The 7,003-nt window shown below is 37.5% G+C and overlaps 1 pseudogene across 1 annotated transcript; it reads right to left on the bottom strand.

Annotated features, from left to right (window-relative positions):
• Positions 1 to 930: 930 nt before the first annotated feature.
• Positions 931 to 6,273, bottom strand: LOC148666566 (uncharacterized; annotated as a pseudogene). Its single transcript, XR_015936928.1, has 2 exons — positions 3,446 to 6,273; positions 931 to 2,938 (listed from the first exon to the last, which is right to left on the bottom strand). The product of XR_015936928.1 is annotated as an uncharacterized LOC148666566 (transcript).
• Positions 6,274 to 7,003: the final 730 nt, after the last annotated feature.

Here is a 7,003-nt window from a genome sequence, read left to right as displayed (position 1 = left end):
GGTGTGGCTAGAGAAATTGAACTCAGCTTTCCAAAGATGTGATAAACCACAGTTGATTTATGTTTTAACAGGGGGGGCAATCATTTTTTCACACAGGGCCATGTAGGTTTGGATTTTTTTTCCCTTAATAATAAAAACCTTCATTTAAAAACTGCATTTTGTGTTTACTTGTGTTATCTTTGTCTAATATTTCAATTTGTTTGATGATCTGAAACATTTCAGTGTGACAAACATGCAAAAAAAGAAGAAATCAGGAAGGGGGCAAACACTTTTTCACACCACTGTATATATACAGTATAGTGTTCCACGTCCCCCTAAATCCATCTTACCTGTCTCTCTGAAACAATGTCTATCAGCTAATGTGGTGGATTCTGTCTCATCTCATTTATTTCTGATACTCGCGGCCCTGAAGTATGAGAACTAAACTATCAAATCATTTTTTTTATGCTCTCTTTAGTTTTGTCTTGGTCTTTGTGAAAAGGCAGTGAGACCAGTCAAAATGGAGAAAGAAACCCCAGCGGTTAATGGATGGGTGCTTACAAAAAACAATGCAAAGTTTACTGCCATTGTCCTAATTGAACTCCCAGGTCCACATTGACACATCGACCATTTTGGTAGGAGAACAGTCGAACACCTGGGACAAAAGCTACCACTGGCCTTATTCAATTTTCACATCGACTGATGTCACAAAGTCTTCTCTTGCTTGTCAGTGATTCTTACTGCTTTTGAAGGAACAGGGGAAGGTTTATAAACAGGGTTTATTCTGTGCTGAAAAGAAAAGAGACCTAATGTGTCGGCTGTGGAGCTTCTTCAGGTGTCATTTATTGCTTCTGTCCATCATTACACGACTTCTTGGGCTGATTCTTATTTGTGAGCCAGTCATGCATCCAGGCTTCACTTTCACAATGAACACAAAAACACGACTTTCATTTCAGGCATTTTGAAATGTTTTTTATTCATATCTATTTTTAAAATTGGCTCCATCTTGATAAGTACAATGTGATGGTTTGAATTGATTAAAAAATAGGAAATACAAATTGGAAAAAATGGAAATAATGTGTTTTAATTTATTAAAAAAATGGAAATAAAAAACAAACATTGTTGAAGTTGGAACAATAAATATCCCAACTCCACTATTAGCCCCACTGTAAGGAATGACCAGGGCAAAGAAACTGTCAGTGAGCCTGACCTTCTCTATGACACTAAACTTCACTAAACCAGGTTCATTTCTGTATGCATGCCTACACATTAATGATCAGTCTGTGAAAAGTGGGGCTTGGTTTCTTTTCGGGGAGAGATGTCTTCAGTTGAGATGGGGAGATTTCAGTCACAACACAGGCTCTGAACACTTTGAATTATTTGAGCTTGTTCCTTCTTCTTCTGAAGATTTCCAATTCTCTCCTTGAATCCAGGTTTATGTTCCTCCATCTCCTTGGAAATCAGGAGCTTAATGTAATCTGTTGCAGACAGAGGGTTGGGCTTCAACGCAATCTCTTCTAATCTGCTTACACACTCATGTGATTTCTGAAGCAACATCTCGACTTTCTTTTCGGTTTCATCCAAATCACGCTGCAATTCTGCTAACACCATTTCCGCATTCATCGTAGCCCCGCACGCGTGCTCATACTGTGCTTTTTGTTCTTGATAGGTGCGTTTCTCATGTTTTACTGTCTGGATGTAGTTTGCTTTTTCTCTGACATGCAGGTCCACACTGCACATTCCAGGACAGACTGTACATTCAGAGTCCTCCATTACATCACATCATTTTAGGACAATAGCCCAGGAACAGTCGTCATGGCAAGTCATTTTGCAGTGGTTGCAGTTATTTGAGTAATGGTCCGTGTCCTTCTTTTCCTTCACTGATACCGGTACTGTGTAAGTGAAATTTTTGTTTTCCTCCATCTTGTCTTTGTTTTTTTCGAATTCTTGCCAAGTCCGTCTGAGCTCCTCTTGTTTATTTAATGCAGCATTGATCTGGGGCTGCAGTCCCTCCACACAGGCCTGCAGCTGTTTGCGCTCTTTCAGAACCTCCTGGGTTAACTGCAAACTCTTTGGCTCCATTTCATTCACTGCCTCAAAAAATCTTTTCATGCTTTTTTCACCTAATTTCCAGAACATTTCGTCAAAGCTGTCATCATCATCATCGCTGTCTTTACTGGATTGTTTCTTGCTGTTACAAACAGAGTACAGGGCAGAGTTGTTGAACTTGAAGTGAACCGGTTTACCCTTCTTATCTTTAATACAAGGAATAGCTGCAGCGTTTATGGCTTCAAGAACAGCAGGAGGTTTTCCATCTGCAAATGTTACAATTATCATGATGTTTTTCTCGATGTCCTTTCCAAATATTGACAGGATAGAGTCAAAAATATATCTCTGGGTAGGTGTGAGACGGGCTTGTGATGCCTGGACCACAAAGCACACCGCATCGATCATGTGAACACCCCGTGGCGATTTGAACAGCTCGCGCAAACTTTCAGTGATAATTCTATCTTGCTCAATCCCTCTAGTGTCTCCAAACCCTGGAGTATCAATTATAGTCAGGGAAAATAGAACTCTAAAATTGTCTTGTTTGTTGATTTTGTAAACAGTAACTGCTGTGGTCTGAGATTCAGCTTGAGATTTGCTCTTTATGCTCTCATTTATAATTTCAATCCGGAAGTCGTCTTCCTGTTTAACCCCCAGGATATAATTGACTATTGAATTAATGTGGGTGGATTTCCCAGAGCCTGTGGCTCCAACCATCATTATTGTCCTGTTTCTGATCCTTGGGTCATTTTTACCAAAGGTACACCTTCTGATCATCCCCTTCGGATTAAGATCCTCAGTTTTTGTCTTTAGTAAGTAAACTTGTGGTGATCCATGTGTTTTCACTGTACTTTCATTAATGATTTTATATAGATGATGTGGATGTGCACATTTTTCTTCTTTTTGTGCTCTCCTAAAAAATAAATTAAAAAAAATTCAAAATGAATATAGAAGTAGCAAATATTTAGAGAACATAGCAAAAAAACATGGTTCTTTTAACATAAAGGTTCACGAGAGCTTCAAGTCTTTCATTTTCATTGTTCAATTTCTTTTTTTCACATCTTAATGCACGTTTGAATTTAGTGAATATGTCATTGCGGGATACTCACATAGGCTTGTCTTAGAGAAAGCAAAAGCCATCTTACTGTAGGTGCTTAAATAATGAATAATAATAAACAATTGCTGGAATTTCATTGTAACTACAGTTCTTTGAAAATGTATTCAGTTCTTGCACATTTCTTTACATTTTGTTTCAGTCAAATGCCTTTGAGTTCACATTTATACACACCAATTTCAATTAAAGTGAGCACTTAGGTTGTTGCAATTGACCCATAGTTGCCAACATACCTCATTATAAATAGCAAATGCACCATGAAACAACATAAATGTTTATAGTCAACAAGAGATACAAGTCTCTTACTTTTCATTAGAATTATGTGCGTTGAAATATGCCATCGATGAGTATAATTCAATAGAAAAAATAAACCTCTGTTGTTGCTGTAAACTGTTGCAGTAAGCTTGCTGAACAGCTAAGTTGAGCTTGTTGAAGAACTCTTATTCTGGATCCTAGAAAAGATAAACACATACAATTATTTGCAAGGGTTTGCAAATCACAACTACGTTTAGAGGTTCAGCAATTTTTTCCCAATGAGTAATTGATTTTAACTTTATGAACGGATTCAGCAAACACCGACAATGTCAATGTCTGTTCTTGATGTATTTCCTCTGTCATGAGACTCCTTCTTCCACGTACATGGATTGGGCCAGGTGTCAGAGTAAATCCAAGACAAATGCCAAGGAATGAAATAAGAAGCAGATCTGGTGTGGATGTTTGGTGATTATTTCCCTCCCCTGTGACACAAGGACAGCAGATGAACCTTCACCTTTGTTTTCACTAACTGTACTTCCCACCTGGCTTGGAAGTCAGCCTTTTAATTTTCAATACAGACCACAAGAGGGCACCATGGAACAGGTCCACATCCTTCTAGTGACAATTTTCCGTATAAAATAATGTATTTGTCTGGTTAATACATTTCTCCCAAGTGACTTACAGATATTTTACTTGTTCAGTTCAAGTGAAGTATCTTGCTGAAGAGTAGAATCACAGCATCTCACCTGGGATTTCAACCCAAAACCTTCCCTTCCCTTCTTAACTCCTTACTGCAGATAAGAGATTGATTTATATCTCTCTTCTTTTGTGCAGTTGCCAGTTGAGGACAAGGTAGTGGTGTTCAAAAAAGCTACCTTTTGAAATGATAAGGAGTATTGCATCAATCCTATACCACTGTAATCCTGCAAACCTGTAATTATTACTTAATTCTTAATTAATTAAGTCCTTATATTACCTTAATTGAAGTTAAGGGCTAGGGGCAGTAATATGTCATTCTTATCTTTCAGGAAACTTAAGTGACAGGAATACCTCTCTTTAAATTCATCCCATTTTTATAAATCATATTTCCCCCCACATTTGCTGAAAAACAACAAAACTGTCAAGGAATTGGGTTAATACTAGATCGAAAGCATAACTCATTACACTTTGACCCAGGAAAACAAAAGCAATGTTGTTAGTAATCAGCTGCCAGCACATCAAAACAACTGCCATCTACTTTTCCTGCAGAAGCATATTTATTTCATATTCACATGTTAAATAGGTATATTTCAGAATCATATTCCTAATTAACTTGTTTAGTAAATAATGCAAAGCTTAGTACAGTTTATCTTAATCTGATGTGTACACGTTAACACACCTGCAAACGCTCTACCGTGCTATTTATACCATCCTGACCTGCTTCCCGCTGCTCCGTATTGAGTCTACTCCTTGAGAGCTCTACCTGGCGTTTTCCCCCCGTACCTCATATAGCGGTAATGCTTGTTAATAAGACAGAATTAATTTATTCTGGATTCTGGACTCCCCTTCTGCCTTTTTGACTTTGGACCTCGCCTCTCGTCTCGGACTGTTTGCCCCCAGATTACGACTTACCCCTTTTGACCACGGCCTCTTGCTTTGGGTTGTTCGCTTCTATCGCTTCTATCGCTCTTCCTGGTTACTGATACACCCTTTTCCTTTGGACCAGGAACTTGCCTATCTGATTGGATTGTTCGCCTGCCTTGTCAGCTACTCACTCCTGCGTCTGCACAGGATCCTTGTATGTATCCACCAGGGATTCCTAACACTAGAGCAACATTTTGAGAGGCAACAGTTTCTGAGGCACACAGTTAGAAGGACATCAGATGGTAAAATGTGAATTGAGAGCTTTTAGGTGAAATATGGAAACCTGAGTCTAGGCCTCAGAGAGAAGAGCTTGGGGATTCTAATGAAAATGTCCTTCAGGTAGAAGAGGAAGTTAAAGGAACAAAACATCAAATAGTCTCAGAGGAGATAATGAATAACACGGATAATAAATTAATATAGATAATAAATATAAAAAATAACACATTTAACATCTGGGAAACTGGGTATCTGGTCCTAAACATTCAATGCTCTGGGAAGGTTTAGAGACGTTAAGTTAGTCTCCCCAGAGATGCTAGACAAATTTGTACCAGAGAACTACACATCTCCAGTGAAATGGCATGAAACATGGCTGTTAGACCACAAAGACATGAGCAGGCATTCTTCGTCTAGATTTTTAAACACTTCTACAAACATTCTTCAGACATGTACATGTATGTCAGTGTATGTTTGTGCACATACTTGAAGCTCACATTTTATTAAAATACCAAACTAAGAAGAATTTCATATAGTATTTTGAAACTTTATACAAGGAAAATCCATCTTAATTATATTATCCCTCGTGAACGTTTGTTAGAAACTTTAAAACTTTAAAAAGTTTAAAAGTGACCTCTTTTCATGCATTGTATAGGGATAGTTAGGCATGCCTTTTAGCCTTTATCTGTAATAATAAAGGGATGCTGGGAGTTTTTAACATCAGCATATACTGTATGGCTCCAGATTAGGAAAAAGTGTATTAATGTATGCAATAACTTATAGCTGTAAAAAATAAAATCATCCAACATATCTCAAAGCTCAAAGTAAGTCAGAAAAGGTACTGTACTGTATATGTAAGACATTAAGTCGGTCAGTTTTGTTTTGCAAGTAAATGCTTACTTTTAAAGTATTCACAAATCTTAAAATAACATACTGTACATGTTAAAATCTATGAATGGAAAAATTCAAAGAGCAAAGAATAAGAATAAAATTTGCTTTATTTTTTAAATTTATATCATATGAAACGATCACAAGGTAGAATAAGAATAAAATAAAACCAGAATATCTGAATCTGAGCTTACCAAAGTAGAAAAGTTTTAGGAGTTATGGGTTCTCTTCTCAGTCTCAGAATCTGAAAGACTTTAGTTCTTGTAAGAAGCAAAATTCCTTTTTATACCCTTTACTGAGGGGAGGAGCAAATTCATGAAGTCAGCATACAGTACATCCCTCATGTCTTGGAAACAGTTTCAACTGCAGAGAATTGGAAACCACTAACCTTTTTAAGAAGAAAAGAAGAACTATTATTCAATTAAAACAGCATTGCGGTAGTTTGTATGGCATTATTATAACATGTTATTGCTCTAATATACAAATGAAATAAAAGCCTATGGACTTTTTAGGAATATATATGAGTAAAAATTACATACTGAAATTTGTGGGTGGATGCTTTCAGAAACAGCTCAAATTCAGCATGTTTGCCTGGCTGTGCTCCTGAAAAAAAGGCAACATAAGCAGGCAAACTGAAAACATCTTTGGTCTGATGAAACGCAAATTAAACTCTTTATCCTGAAAGCACAATGTCTGGCACAACCTGTACCCAAGGAAGCAAAGTGGTGGCAGCATTGTTCAAAGACCTTTTCTCAGTGCCTGAAGCTCCTGGCAGGATAGTGGGAAAGATTCCGGGAGCCAAATACAGGCACATCCCTGATGAGAAATTGCTTCAGTCAGCAAAAGACCTAAGACTGGGGTGAAGATTCATGTTCCAACATGACA

The sequence above is a fragment of the Lepisosteus platostomus genome, chromosome 5 (assembly GCF_059453375.1).
Source record: "Lepisosteus platostomus isolate fLepPlt1 chromosome 5, fLepPlt1.hap1, whole genome shotgun sequence".
In the NCBI taxonomy this organism is placed as follows: domain Eukaryota; kingdom Metazoa; phylum Chordata; class Actinopteri; order Semionotiformes; family Lepisosteidae; genus Lepisosteus; species Lepisosteus platostomus.
The sequence above is the reverse complement of the archived record's forward strand: the minus strand, read 5'-3'. Positions and strand labels throughout refer to the sequence as shown.